The sequence below is a fragment of the Rattus rattus genome, chromosome 9 (assembly GCF_011064425.1).
Source record: "Rattus rattus isolate New Zealand chromosome 9, Rrattus_CSIRO_v1, whole genome shotgun sequence".
NCBI lineage: Eukaryota > Metazoa > Chordata > Mammalia > Rodentia > Muridae > Rattus > Rattus rattus.
In genome coordinates, this window is record NC_046162.1 from 20742621 (window position 1) to 20759600 (window position 16980).

Sequence of the window (16980 nt, forward strand, 5' to 3'; positions counted from 1 at the left end):
AATTAAGAAAAAAGTCTCATTTTGAATCATTAATGCAAGTACCTTATACTGAGAGACAAGTAGAGAATATTTCTAGTTGCTAGGGACAAAAAAGGACAGCTTGCAATATTCCTGCAAGCTAAAAGATGCTCAGGAGTTCCTGCGTTAGAGATAGTGTCTGTTGTATTGAAAATAAGAGCACAGTCCCATGGTAGGCAATGGAAAGAATATTAACTAACAAAGAGTTGGTGGATGTAATTTTGCTTTAGAATTTATGCTGAATATACCTTACTAACTTTAACTTAATCTGTGATTGGCTGCACCTTCTCATTTGCCACTGTTTATTCTCAAAACACTTATTAAAGAAAGCTACCAAACATTAGTTTGAAATGTCAGAAAATCTTGATGACACTTAATGTAATTAAAGGAGGCTGTATGCTAAGATACAGATATGAAATTCAATATGATCATTTAAGCCTTGTTTGCCCATATATTTTGAGGTATTTAATAAGACCATAGGTCATAAGCCTACAATGGAGGATCAAAAATTTCCACGTCTAAAGCTATGTAAAAAATTGTAAGCCTCGGGGTTTTAATACAAGATGTGAGGACATAAATGAACTTATAAAGGGTTCTTCTTGTCCTAGACTATTACCTTGAGAAAGATGATTTTAAAATTAAAATAAATGTTAGGGTCAAGACGATGACCAGAGAAACTCTTTCATTCAGAAAACTGAAACCTTTAATCAAATTAGGAAACTCTCAGCATAGAGAAAAAAGGTAGGAAATTGACAGTCCACAAGCCTTATATAAAGCCACTCATAAAGTGGGCATTTCACAGCTATCTTAGTGCCCAGGCTTCACAAGGATTCCCCCCGTCATCTGCCTATCCATTCTTTCAACCTTATATTTCATAATTCATTATTCAGTCACAGTAAGGAAATCTTTACCCCCAAACAACAGAAAAATGGTTATACTTGGGGGTAGAGTTATAATTAAATATGTCTTCAGAGGCATTTAACTTTGGAACACCGTGATGCATGTAATACTTGTTTAAAGTGTCAAATGAGCATAACCTGATTTCTGCATTCTGAAAGAATGGCCGTCCAGTAATTAGTGCAGTAACTGTTACTTGCAACTGTTTTCAGTAGATAACTGGGAGGCTTGTGTGCAAAGTAAATAGACTTTCAACGGGACTCCTTTCAAAACATACAGCAAGCAATCACACCAAAATATTAATTTGCACTCAAACACTTGATACCACAAGACACTCCAATTATCTATCACTGTTTAAGTCAGAAGACTTTCTCAGTCTTTAAACTAGTCTCTGAAGAGATTTAATTCAATATTACTTACCCAAAAGCAGTCAGCATGCTCTTTTGTTGACCTTCAGGTCAATGAGAGTGACCCAACTGAGACCCAATCAAATCTAAATATGTCCCCCCTAAAGAACGATTCACAAGGTTAATTGTATCTTGGTTCTATTCGCTGAATAAGGAATCAATTAAAGAGAATAGCAAAAGAAGCCATAAATGGCTACATGAACTGTGTAGAAGCAAGCCATAGACAGAAATGTTTCCCTCTGCTTCCAACACTCATGTATATCTATAAGGAAGTTAATTAAACCGTGGAACCGACATTCTTATGTTTTTCATAATCATTACAGTCAACATTAGTTTAGTCTTGCATGAAATCATATTGTATTTGTGAACACACCAAGGCTCAGATGGACACCTAAAACTGTATAATTATTGGTCACAATGACAATGTTCTTTGGACAGAATGCCATTGAAGTGTGCCACCTTTCTGAATTGAAGAGAAATACAGTGTCAGTGCAGTTGGTTGTAACCACATGATATGGGGATGGGAAGAGAAGGTTTCAGTGAAAGTACTACTGTTATATATTAATTTTCAAGGTTTGTGTTTGAGCAGTGAAAAAATATCAAGAGTCCAATTTATAAAGGAAGATGATAAGAAGTGGAAATAGCACTTTTCATAAGAAATAGAAAAAAGTGGCTAGAGTATCGAAATCCTTAACATTCTGCTCAGCTATATAATACAGTAATACAAAGAGAGAGAACTATTCTTTAACATCTGAAAATAAAGATCCTAAGTATCTGAGGTGTACTATTGCCAAGCATTATCATGATGATTTTGGGAAATCCTTTTGTTCCCCAGTGCGGTTCCTGAAGAAACTAAGGCTGGAGAATTTAACATCTTCCCACAGGGTAATAAATTAATAAGAAAACAAAACATGACAAACAAACAAACAAAACAGCCCAAATCTGAAAGCCTGTAGCTCATTTTGTTTCCTTTACTTCAACTTCTCTACATTGTGTCAAACGTAAGATGCTGGGCTCCAATAGTCATGTACGTAAGAAAGCTGAGTCTACCATGACAACTGACACATCCTAGGAAAGAACCAAGGGTGCTCACATGTTTCTGCATTGAAACAGAAGGAGGCTTAGCCAGAGCCAACAGGTAAAGATCTCAGTCAACTAAGGTCTCAAGCTGCCTGCTAGAGCCAAAATTTCTCCAAGCCATTGCCATGTTGATTTTTTTATTCTAGTATTAGCAGATCTTTGGGTTCTTCTGGACAAAGCAAATATGCCATTTCATCAAGATATCTTGGAGGAGATAAAGTTGGAGATCTGTCTCTACCTCTTTAATTCCTCCATATGTCCATGAGGATAAGGTAGAATTCTGACTTATCATCCTAGAATGAACCAATAGTAGTATGTTGGGTCATAACTTGTATTCATTTATTCTCTACTAAAGATCACCTTTTATTTTTGCCCAAATGCCACCAACTATTATTCACCCACCGACCCTTCTTAGCAGAACTCAATATTTGGGCTCTAAACTTTGAGATGGCTTATGTGTGCTGGTATGTTCCAAATAAACCCAAGCTTGTTAGCTGTACATTTCAATTTAACAATCTTTCCATTTCAAAATGGCATCAAATATGCCCCCTAAGTCTTTGGATTGTGGGTAGGTTCAATATCCAGTTTCTTCTGAAAGTACAAATTACATGTTCAGTCCAATCATTTCCTTAGATGTGGAGCTGTTTGCCCATTTCTTTCAATTACACATTCTCACTCTCTCCCTTCTAAGCATCCTCCCTTCCTTTCCCCAAATCTCATTGGGTTTAGATTAAATGCAGTCAGAACATTTGATCTTCGATTCTGCAGCATCTCTAAACTAGTTAGTTTGGCTGAAGCTATTGCTTTTTTTCTGTCCAGCAGTTACCACTCAGGAGCATGTTAAACTGAGACCTGAACTGTCAGGATCAACATTTGAATCGGGATTAGCTATCAAAGGAGGGCAACCACTTACCAGGCCCCATGAGGGGAACTGGCTTTCAGAATAATGCTTCTCTCAAAGAAGCATGACGAACACATTGAAGGGGCAAAGCAGGAAGCACAGAGCAGGTTAGACTTGTTAAATGGCTGTGCTGTGCTATGATCAATGACTATTATGGGAAGCCCAGATATAAAGATGCAGTATCAAGTAATGGGAGCTGGAACAGGTACACAGCTGCTCATCTTGATTATTGTCCCCTGACTTGGAATATGTAACTAAAACCACAGGTGTTTTTTATTTCGTTGCCCAGCCTCTTCTAGGCAAGACTAAATGAGATCTTTAAGAGAACTGATTGTTATCTTACATATAATTTATATATAATTCATTGAAGGACGTACGGAAGGACCATTCAAGTCTAATGTATGCCTAAGCCATGTGTGTATGAGTGCATCGTTTGATTGCATGCTGCTGAGGTAAGCAAAGGGGGGGGAGAGGGTGCTGAGAACCTTTAGTGCCAAAGAAACTTCTAAATGTGCTGGCTCTCTCTAATCCAGGTGCTCTTATCGTCACGCAGTTGTTTTTACTAAGTACCAATTATACACGGTTGTGTCTGGGGCCAAGCACAAAATCCATGACCTCTACCTTCTTGAGCCTCATTACTAGACTCTTCAAAAAGGTTCCTCATATGTTGTCCCTGCTCTGAAGTATCTGCTCCCAGGAAGTAGTTAGCATCAAGCAGCTGTTATTAATCTACTCTTTGAAGGATTTCCCTGGAAGCCAGGCACCTGCTGTGGTGAATAACTGACCCAGTGGGAACAGAGCTAAGCACAAACCACATTGCCACTCTCCATCCTCTGTCCTTAAGAATGCCTGAAATAAAATAAGTCACCTGGAGCTGAGAAGATACTGCTGGCCCGCTTCCTTGCCTCCTGACAGAACAAGAGCCAGAGTGAATTGCAGACAGCTCTTACCCACAAAATAATCTCACGCTGATGTACTGAGTGCTTCACAGTCAGCCGTGAGGTGACTAATGAGAGACCACTTCCCTGTGTGCCCCTGTGCAAACATTTTCATTTGACTCCCAAATTCAATGAAATACTCACTAGAAAGGGGTGGTTGTTGTTGTTGCTGTTGTTGTTGTTCAAGGAACAACAAAATTTGAGTTAAAATGTGAAAATGCTCTCCTACTTTGGAGAAGAGACCTTTTGACATTTATCTCATTAACATCCTAGTTTAGATGAAGATTCCTATCCATTCAGCTTCTGTTGCTGCCATTTTGATCATTCTTTATCAGTCTTTGTATAATAGTATAGAAATGTGAATACTAATCCTAGGGATAGATGCTAAGCACCTTGGTATTCTTGGGTCAAATCTGCTCAGGAGTTGTGGAAAAATAGCTAGAAATTAATTGTTTACTCATTTACCTTAAATAGAGGTTTGTCTCTCGATTTTTGCAGTCTTTCTTAGTGATGTTAGAGTTATCCCCACTTCTCTATATAGTAATGCAAGAACAGTTTAAGAGTAGATGTTCTTCAGATAATTTGAAATGTGTTGCACACACATGCACCAGAATGCACACGTGTGTGTGCGCACACACACGCACGTGCACACAGACACACACACACACACACACACACACACTTGAGTGCATGCAAACCACACAGAGTTTATGTTTCAAATATCCTTTACTTATCATGAACCAGCTATGAAACCAAGCATAGCCTTGAATTTGTTTTTTTTTTTTCCTTATCATTTATTCTTCTCTCATACATTACATTTGGACTTCAGTTCCCTTTCTTCTTCTCCCCACAGTTGTCTGCCATCACCTCCCTTTAGCCTTCCCCAGACCCATTCCTCCACAGAAAAAAAAGCAGACCTGAAAGGGACATCAACCAAATGTGACTTACCAAGGGGTAGTAAGACCAGACACATATTTGTACATAAAGCTGGAAGAGGCTAAGCAACAGGAGGAATAAAAGCAGCCGAGAGAGTCAGACTGCACTTGCTCCCACTGTTAGGGTTCTCACAAGAACATGGAGCGACACAACCGTAACACAGACACAGAGGACCTAGGTCAGACTCCTGATCTACAGACTCCCTGATCTCTGTGAGTATCCATGAGTCCCAGTCAGTTGATTCTCTGGGCTGTGTCCTTGTGGTGTCCCTCATCCCTCAGGCTCCTCTAATCCTTCTTCCCCCTCCCCTGTAGGATCAAATCTGCCTAATATCAGCTGTGGGACTCTGCCTCTGCTCCATCAGTTGCTGGATGAATTCTCTTTGGTCACTCTGGTGATGATTATGCCATTAGTCCTAGCACATGCTGTGGGCACGACAACCTTTAGGTCAGAGGTTTTGTGGCTGGGTTGGTGTCCTAACCCTTCCACTTTGAGGCCTTGCCTGGTTATAGAGGGTGGCAGGTTCAGGATCAGTGCTCCCACCACACCCCCTTTATCAGGAGTCTTCACTAGCATCGCATTCATAGATGATATTGAAATTCTTATTCCACTGTTTCTACAGTCCAAATTCTAGAATTACAGGCACGGAAGCCAAATGCCAGATTTATGGGTATGGGGACTAAACTTTTGGCATGCTAAAGCAATCATTCTACCAACTGAGCTGTATCCCTAGTTCTGTATATTTTCACACATATAGAAAAACTGAAATGATTATGTAATAAAAATCTACATACCTACTCCCAAGATTCTATAACCAATATTGTACAGATACCTTTAAATAAAAAGAAAATAGATGAATTGCACCACTGCCCTTGGAACAATATCTTACTCCAAATCAGAAACCAGCTACATTCTTTGCCACAGTCTACTGGGCAGTAGCTTTCATGCTACCCCATGATCTCATTTCTTACCAGTCTTCTCTTCCATTGCTGTTAGCTACACAGCTAATCTCATATTTTTCAAACACGTAAATCTTCTCCAGACAAACAGAGGGATGTTATTTTTATTATGTCAGACCATCTCCTCTATCTCCTCTAGTCTCTGTGGAAGTGCACATCTTCAGAGACCCCTCTCCATGATCTTTGAATCAATGACATCTTATAACATGCTACCTCTTTCCCTGCTCATGCAGTCACACTGTGGTAATGCCTCAGTAGTCACCCACAATCTACTGTGTTGGAGAAAAGAGACTAAAATGAAAACTTTTGAGATATGGGATATGAATCCAGATATAGCAACTGCATTCACACCCATGGTTTCCTTCATTGAGAGAACATATACCCATTAACAAAAATGGGTAGTAAATGTGGCCCTCGAACCACTGTAGAAATTGTTAGAGTGGGCTTGTGTTGAAACATTTTGTGCCTATGCAAAGTAAGGGCGATGCGGAGAGGAAAGCTTTGACTTTTCCCAATCGCATCAACTAAGAACTATGAAATATTCAAAGACGTGGAATTGGTAGCGCCACGTTTTCTCTAAAATATTTCTAACCTATTGCAACTATTTTGAATATATCCTTTTTAGGTTCAATTTGACATTTCTTACAAATATTTTGGAGGATATTATTTTTTTCCCATTTTCATAACCTTCTTCTTCACACCATGGAAAGCTTCAGGATAAAAAGAGAACTGTGGTGATTTTCCTACTAATTAGTTGCTCTTATTAAAAAGAGCAAGATAATTGATTTTAGGATGCACTACCCCTTATTAAGACCTAATTAAGCTGTATATCAAAGACTAATTAAATGGCATTATTCCATCTCACTGATGAGTCTTGATGCTCGGTGAATAGATTTGGGTGGTAGATGAATACTCTTGGAATAGATTTCACAGCCAGACAGATAAATATAGACGGAGAAGCTGAGTAAAGGGAATTTTCGATTATCTAAACCTAACACACTTATTGGTATTTCTTCAGCCTGACAGTTGGAAATGCACAAAATGAAACATTTAAGCACAAACTCAGCACTGTTATAGGATAGTGTACAATGAGCGGGCACTGCTGGAAAGCTGAAAATTTAAATATGCCATTAATCCTTCTCCTGAAATGCTGACAGGAGAATTGAAGGTGTTTGCTTATTTATTTACTGTTTTGATGAGTCAACCTACTCGGTCTCCATGAACACGCTCAAAGAGCTCAATTATACACATAGTCGGCACCCGAAAATCTGAGATAGTTGTTAAGGTTGCCTATCACCACTCTTGGTTAGTTGTTTATTGAAGGCAGTGTCTGGAAGAGCAAAGGGGCCAGGTAAGGGAAGAGTATTGTGGTAAGCAGTCTCCTACCCAAGGAGCCCAAAGGTGGAGGGAACTTTAGCTTAAGCCAAATAGAAACTGCTCTTTAAAATATTTGAAGACTAAGAGCCATTAATAGGACAAATGTTTTTTCGGAATTTCATCATACATTAGAAATGAATCTTTTCACCAGCAAATCAATCTGAAAGAAGTCAATATTTTACTTGACAAAGAAAACAATGCACCAGTTCTGCAAATGTTATGGAAATCCAGCCATTGTGTTAGTCCTATCAAGCTGCCCTTGTAACAGCCAAGCCCCTGTCTTCTAGGCAATGCCATGGTGACAACAGAAACTCATCATTTCATTCAGTCTGTGAGGTCACAACCTCCTTGTATTTTAGTAGGTAGTTCCTCAAATTTGTTGGCCCTCCATAATGCAAAAGCTTTTGAATAAATCACAAGATATTTGCAGAGAGTAATGATTTCAATATACAGCCAGGCTGTATTTGATTGTCTTTAATAGTTACCTTCACTGGCAGTACAATAATTTGCAAACAATAACATCAGTCATATGTCAGCTTTGCACTCATTACTGGCCAAGGTATAACCCCCGGAACCAATAATCTATACTACTAAACATCTCAATTAAATATCACTGTGCACTAACTGCAGGTTATTCATTGGAGGCTGAACTTTTGCAACTATAAGATGTATTTTGAATTATCTGAAGGACATTGTCCCTTGAACTGCTTTTCTGTTAATAAACAGAGAAGTGGAAAGAGCTCTAACATCACTAAGAAAGGCTGCACAAACAGAGAATCAAATCTCTGTTAAAGAGGCATGAGTAAACAATTTATTTTTAGCCATCTTTACAGAACGCATAAGCAAGAGATAAAGGGTCTGACTCAAGTGTTTCAAGGTTGTCACCACAGATATTCTATTCGATTCTGCAGCACATATAATATTTAGACTACATTTTGGATGGAGCTGCTACATCCTTTAATATTTTGTGAAAAATTACAGATTTTACGATAATTTTGGATAATTACACACTGCACATCAATGCTAAAAAACAATCAATTAGTAAGAACAGCAATTCCTTCTTTGGTTTTATAGTCCATGCTTGTTTTTCTTAATAGAGGTGGAACAGTGAAGACAGAGGGTTTAATTAATCTCATGGGCTTTCTGTCTCAACGGGAACAAATCTTTCATGGGCCCAAATTATAAATCCACAAATCCATAAATCTAATCAACCCCATGAATAAAAGAGAAATGGAGACAAATTCATTAAATTCCTTGAGATCTTTTAAAGAAAAATATTATCAATGTGCTGGGTGAAATGTCAATGTATCAGGGAAGCCAAGACACTGGCGAAAATCTCAAGACAATAATGACACCTGATGGCAAATGCAGATAGCCAGTCCTCTGACAAATGGTCCCCAAATATTAAACTGAATATAACCTTATCTACCTGCCCAGGGGATTGTTATTGAGAATCAACCGGAAAGGTGAGCTCATGTGGAAACTGAAAGTCTTAGTGTGCTACGGATAAATATTTCTTTGTAAGCAATGCTTGATATTAAAGACGAAAGAGCCATAGATAATATTGAGCACATTAAAAGAGAACACCTAAAGCATTCAGATTTCAGCCAAAGCTGTGAAGTAGAATGGCATTCCAGCACATTAAGAAGGGTTCATGGATCACAATGAATGTGGCTGATCAAAACACTCTCTGGGTTAGGGGAATTTACATCCACTTATGAGCAATTTAGGGAGTCTGCGAGTCCAAACAATAATCAAAGGATTATATGTATGATCTCTTCATGGCCACTGGCTTCTGCTTGGTGGCCGTGGGAGATGAGAGATGGATTTGTGCTTGATTTGGGGGATATTTACAGCTTGTTCCAAATCAATTGCCAACTCAGCCCATGCAGGGATTCTCAAGCCTTGCTAATAGCAATGTGAGTGGGTGGCAGTCCACGTCCTAGAGACTTAAAGTCTCTTGAGGCAAATAATAAAATGACACAAAGCATAAGATATTTGAAAATTCTTTAATGTTTCTATTTTAATTACTTGGTAGACTGAATTCATTTCTTTTAAATGTGTGAGAAGCATATTCCAGATGCTGGATTCTTTATAAAATCATCTTTAATCTTTTTCTCTCTCTTTTTTTCTCTTCAATTCCATGTCTTACTTCTCCTCTTATTCAATATGAGGTTACATTTTAGTTAACTGGGAAGAAAATGTGGTCTTTTATCAAGTATATGAATACAAAATTATCTTAAAGTTTTGGACTCTGTTTCCTTTTTGAAATTTCTTAGGAGTTTGCTTCCACATTTTACCTGGTATTCTGCTGATTTATTGAAATTCATATATCTCCTATGTGAGTGCCTGACCTCGGAGAATCAATAGTGTTTGTAGCTTAATACAAAGCTTTGGATAGAGTGGAATTTCAATAAACACTCACTGATTGGATGAAAAATTAAAAAATATCATACCTGGTATTGAATATTGGAGAATAACTAAAACTGCTTAGTAGTGTCCATGATTTGACTGAGCATTTCCTTATGTGTAAGAATATGAAAGACTATAAAAATGAATCTTTGACAAGGCAAATTTTTGATGAGTAAATATTTTATATGCTGACTCACATTTTCCAGATAGCCATGAATTCAAACATCGCCTGTATAATATTAAAGGAAATACTTAACAATAATTATTTTTATGATATGCCTATGGTAGCCAGAGAGTAAAATGATTCTCAAAGATTTTTCTTTTGTAGTTTTCTATCCTTAAAGGGATAATAAGTCTAGAATTGCTACCTGGTTACCCCTTGATTAGGCCACATAATATTAGGAAGTAAAAGACTTTTCACATGTGATTGAGGAACCTAGCCTCAAAGAGTATTAAGTAAACTCACCAAAAATGAGATTATCTAGAATAAGGCTGGTATAAGCAAGTAATCCGTTTATAAAAGACACTTGAAGAAAATGGCCTAAAGAGGTATCAGACACTCCTGTTGTCTTCAAAAAGAAAGGAGGAGGAGGAGGAAGAGGAGGAAGAGGAAGAGGAGGAAAAAGAAGAGGATGAGGAGGAGGAAAAGGAGGAGGAGGGCTGAGGAGGAAGGAGGAGGAGGAGGAGGAGGAAGAATTTATTCTTTAAGAAAATTACCCTAGATGCACAGAACACATGAAACTCAAGAAGGATGACCAAAATGCGGATGCTTCACTCCTTCTTTAAAAGGGGAACAAGAATACCCTTGGCAGGGAATAGGGAGGCAAAGTTTAGAACAGAGGCTGAAGGAACACCCATTCAGAGCCTGCCCCATATGTGGCCCATACATATACAGCCACCAAACTAGATAAGATGGATGAAGCAAAGAAGTGCAGGCCGACAGAAGCCGGATGTAGATCTCTCCTGAGAGACACAGCCAGAATACAGCAAATACAGAGGCGAATGCCAGCAGCAAACCACTGAACTGAGAATAGGACCCCCATTGAAGGAATCTTAGAAAGGACTGAAGGAGCTGAAGGGGCTTGAGACCCCATATGAACAACAATGCCAAGCAGCCAGAGCTTCCAGGAACTAGGCCACTACCCAAAGACTATGCATGGACTGACCCTGGCCTCCAACCTCATAGGTAGCAATGAATAGCCTAGTAAGAGCACCAGGGGAGGGGGAGGCCCTTGGTCCTGCCAAGGCTGAACCCCCAGTGAACGTGATTGTTGGGGGAGGGGGGTAAGGGGGGGAGGATGGGAAGGGGAACATCCATAAAGAAGGGGAGGGGGAGAGGTTAGGGGGATGTTGGCCTGAAACCGGAAGGAATAACAATTGAAATGTAAATAGAAAACCAAATTAATAAAGATGGAAGAAAAAAAAGGAATAAAGTTAAAGAATACCAAAAAAAAAAAAAAAAAGAAAAGAAAATGCATCTTGTCACAAACATCATGAATTTACACGTGAATGCAAGACTAAGACCAGGCCCAATCCAAGTCTACATCTTCTTTATACCCTTGTGAAACCCTACTCAGGGGCCCATCTGGTAACCATGAAATCTGTAAGAAACTGAATTATGGTTAGCTACTAAATATGTGATGGATTGTGACATAGTAATATAAATCTAATTCAATCAAATTTTATATTTTTGTTGCTAAAATGCTTTTTCAGAGATAAGCAAATTAAGAGCAAGTCAAAGTCATAAGTCACTTACCAGAGTTAAATCATTTAATATCTTCTCCAAATTCCCATCAAAATTTATCACTCTGAATTAGCATTTTATATTCAGGAGTTCATTTAAAGATTAGAAGCAAAGATTTGTGACTGTTTTGCCAATCATCAATTGATTTGCTCATTTACTAAATAGGTAGGTCTGTATATAGGATATTGTATAGAACATGGCTCATATTAGGTAACAAAGTTTATGTGGAGTCTCATTCTTCAGAATATATCTGAGAGTTTGAAAAAGTTGTGACAATAAAGCTAAATACATAATGGTATTTTGTCAATAAATTTACATTCAGCAGTACTCCTATTGTACATGGTTTATGTTTTAGGGCCAGTCAAGGGAAAATGAAAGTGAACATTAAATAGCCCATTTTTTAAGAACCATGTTTTCTAATATGAAAATAAAATTTTACACATATCCATAAGGTATGATAGGTAAGTACCCACAATATCAGAGCTATAATATATAAGAGGTAACCACTTAATTTATGATTGGTACCACTCACATTATCAGAGTCATCGTCCATATGTATGTATTCATATTAGGGGGGTTAAAAATAAGAAGTGATGAATTCTACTAGGTCTTCCCGGGAAACTTTCAGAGACTACATCAGTCAGACATAGAAGTTCAGGTTGGCCTAGATCTGTAGACTTTCTCCTGATGTGAAAAACAAGTCAGGAATGTTGTGGCCCTTTAAAAGGATATCGGTAAGGAATTTGAATTCAGTGCCAAGAAAGAGGACCAAGGTTTTTTTGTGGGCTTGTTTTTGTTTTTGCTTTTGGAGTTCCACATAAAAGAGTCAAATATAAATATTATTATGTGAAATTGGTATAAAAAAACACACAGCGCATTTAGATTAATTATGAATCAGCCAAGCACTTCAAGGGTAGATCTAGGAAGAGGTGGAGAAGAGTCCTGATACTTTAGTTAAGACTGAAGTAGACAGCCTTAGGTTGCTAAATGGAAGAAAATGATTAAGATGTGAGTGGGTAGAGTATAAGCATGGCTTCATATAATTTTCAATAAGAGTGTTGAAATTCATGTTGTCAACATCAACATTATAAATCATATCACTGTAGGTCCTAGTCTGCGTGGCTTTTCTAATTAAAAAAAAAACTAATATTGTGCCTATGTTCTGTTCGTTATGATTGCGCAAGGGCTGGGAAAGAAAGAGAAACCACACAAGCAAGGTGAAAGCAAGCATCGTGTCTGTTTTGGGCCCCTCCTCATGTAGACACATTTCTAGTAGGATTTGGTCCTTCTGTTTCTAACTGTGAAAGGCTACAGAATTTCTATAAAATGAAGGAAGGCTCTGAATTTTATTCTATAAGGGGAAAGAAAGAATCTGGTGAACTAGTGAAGAATTAGCCTATGTTTCAGGAAAGGTAAAAACTTTGACTTTGATTCTGCATGAACCTTGCAACTTCTTTTTGAGATATAGAAAAGTGTGGAGCAGGTCTTTAGGATGGTAGTCTCTGCCAGGGCATAGGGTTGCTGGTCTGCTCTACTCTTTTGTAAGAGGAAATTGTGCTCTAGAAAGAATTTTATAATCATGGTCACTTCTGGAAATAGGACTGATGTTTCTGGTAGGCTTTTGTTAGAGAGTTAATGTGGAGAAATACTTGCGTATTAATCATTGGTTAAAAGGGAACTATTTGTCTTTAGATACGCTGGAAGAATCCGAATTGAGGAAAGCATTGTGTAGGTAATTCGCACATACACAAAAAAATGTCCTGTTAAAAGTTCATCAAAGACTACTGTTTCTTTTCTGCAGATCAGGGCAATTTTGAAGAAAGCATAGATCTAAGTTTCATTGGTTCCTTGTGTGGAGATTGCTAACATTAAAACTTATTATGAAGTGCAGATCACTGGATAAGACCACCCACATCCTAGTGTTCATAATTTTGACTTTGACCAAGACACGTGTATCTGAGTCTGAAATTCTCTTTTGAAAATGCCTTGTTGCTCATGGTCCTGGATACTAATTCATTTGATTTTTTTAAAGTAGATTTTTTTACTATTAAGAAATGTAAATATTGACTATGAAGGAATGAAAGCACTGATATCATTTACATTCGTACTGTGTTCTAGCCTTATGAAATGAATCATTCAGAGCATGCTCTTTTATTTTCTATTTTCATAATAAATGTTAAAAATCTTACGTTATTCTATATCAAATATGGCCAAAGACCATCTTTACATTGTTAAAATGTTTTCAAGTGTTTGGTGAAAAAAGATATGCAGATTTCGGCTCATAAGGATTGCTTTATATATTTTAATAACAAATTTATTAATCCCTTAAGTTACATATTGCATGTTCTCATTCACTCTAGTTCTACTAAATATTCATACTAAGCATCCATGAACTAAGCTTTCAAAGTTTTAGGATTAAAAAAAAGAAAAATAATTGAAACCCAAATATAATAAGAGGAAAATAATGAGAGGTGGATATCTTGGAAGTACCTGCTCCATGGTAAGTCTCGCTGATAGTCTATACCCTATTTGACATTGATATGAAGGAATATTTCACGAACTTACAATAAAAAGACAAAGTGAACTATTTCAGTTAATTATTTTACTTTGCTTGTAATTGCTTTTATAACTCTCTTCAATTTTAAGAGTTAGTATGTCTTTCTTCCAAAATTTTGTTTGGAGTAAATTGAAAGAAACCTTGCCTCTTTCTTCTGAGTCGTGCTTAGTTTATACTGACTGATCCGCTCTTCATTCATGCATCCATTATTCTGGACTGCCCACCAGGAACATACACTCTGTGACTTTCTCCAGTGACTTTCTCTTCTTGGAAATGAAGACTGTCATTTAACTTCAGATTGTTATTTAGAGACTGGCTTACAGTTCATGCTACTTTTTTAGGCTTGCGGCGAATATTTCAGAAACATCTCTTTATCCGTGGTAGCTTTTTTTTAATGATAAGGCATAATATAAAATTTTTGGTAGCTTACAATTAGCCAGGAAACCTAGCATGTGTGCAGGGTAGCAACAACTGGAGATCAGTTAAAATGAATCTAATAATTTACCAGAGAGAGAGAGAGAGAGAGAGAGATCACATCTTTAAAAATGGAAAAAGAACCTTCATTTTCCCACACATAAACCATGTTAGTGTACAACCTTCATTTTCTCATAAAAGGAAAAATTAAGTGAAATAAAAAAGAACAAGATGAAACAATAATTTTGATTTTGAAGGTGCCTAGTACCTTGGTGTAGGACTTTAATTCTTTTCATCTACCACACAGCATTTCGGTCTTTCAGGTAAAATTCCAAAATACATTCCCCCACCCCAACTCCAACTATTGGTCTGGCCAGGAAGCTCCCATTAATCAAAAGCGAGAGTTAGAAATGGCAGCTAACAGCATTAGGCTGCAATGTTAAGCATCTCTGTGCTGGGAGGCCATGACAGCAGCTGAGTCAGTTCTGGTGACTCTGATCCATGTGTCACTCATTCCCTGAAAACCATTGGATAAAGATGATATTCTTGGATTCTGGAAAGTATTAAGAGAATGGATAAAAATAAATTAATGAAGAGAATGGGTAGAAACAACTTCTGTCATCCCCTGCCAACCTGTAGCACCATTTGCCAACTTTGTGGTCAGTGTTGAATGTGCCTGACATTTGTGCTTGATCTCAGAATCTATGTAGGAACGATGTTCCATATGCAGTCCTAGCTTCTTATGTGAATTTTATCTAAACATAGTAACTATTAAAAATAATCAGTGCCACTCTCCTACTAACCTTCCTACTTGATATATCCAGCTCATTATCCTGATCCATAAGAAATGTGTTGAAATTCTGTACCTGTTCTCTTTATATTTTTAAAGGAGTGAGATAACAAAAACAAAACAAAAACCAATCAACCAAACAAGCAAAAGCCACCATAATAGTATTGAAATAAAAGCAGCATATATACAAATAAAATAGGTACCTAGATGTTAACCTTCATATACCTACTCAAATGATCGTTCAACAATATTACCAAGCCCTTTAACATGGAATTGAATAGACTATTTAAGTAATAGTGATGAAAGCTTGATAGCTATGTAACAGGAATAAATTATATCTTTATGGCATATGCAAAACCCATTTGATGTGACCCAAAGTCCTTAACATAAGAATTAAACTATGAAACTCCTAGAAAGACACAATGGGAAAGCTTCATGACACTGGATTTAGAAGTGATTTCTTAGATATGATAACAAAAGAATAGACAACAAGAAAAACATATAAACTAGATTTTAATCAAAAATAACCCTTTTTCCAACACATGTAACTTACATAACAGATGCACAGAAAAGGAGAGGACCAAGAGAGAAAAAGGCCTTTTCCAAAATAAATGAAAATGTTGGGAAAAATAAATGCCAAGAAATGTATTGATTATTTTAAGATTTCTACAGTATATAGAAGCACTGACAATGCAAAAAGAACAATCATATTAGAACTAGAACGGAACTTGGAATTGACATTCCCCCAAAGAAGATAAGTGAATGGACTATAAGCATGAGAAAAGCATTCAATATCTCTAATCATCATCGTAAACCCAATCAACATTATTATGAGATGTCAATACTCGATAGGATGGCAGACATCCATGGAGAAAAGAAAGACTTAAAAAGGAAGGGGAAGAGAGATAGGAAGCAATGAAGCAACGGGGGATAGAGTGGGGAGAAATAATAAGATTTGATAAGGATGTGGGGAAAATGGAACCTTTGGGCATTGCTGGGGAGAAGGAAGTCATGCTATAAAGAGTTGATGTGGAAGTGATACCAAAGTATTTAAATTATTAATCATAAACTCATATACACTGCAGAAAGTACACGTTTGAGTATGTACCCATGAGAGCTGAAAGCAGAGACTAAAACAAAATGAATAGAGTGATGACATCGCCATTGTTTACAATAACCAAAACACAGAAAAACTCTGCATCCAAGCACTTCTCCACTAACATATATGTGGATAATAATTAAAAAATGACATAGATATACAATGCAATAGTACTATAAAACCCTCATAGCAAAGGGACCTCTGACATACTATAATATTGCTGAACTTTAAAAATATTTTGCTAAGTGAAATAAGTTGTCCATAGAAGAAAAATAGTATATGATTCCACATTCATTAAATAAATAGTCACTATCATAGAGTTAGAGAGAAGGGTGGCTATCAAGAACTTGATGTCCATTAGTCTTTAATGGATATGAAGCTGCAGTTGTGGAGAATAAAAATAAAGTTCTGAAGTTAGGTTGTGGGCGAGCGTTGCACCGTGACTTGTGAC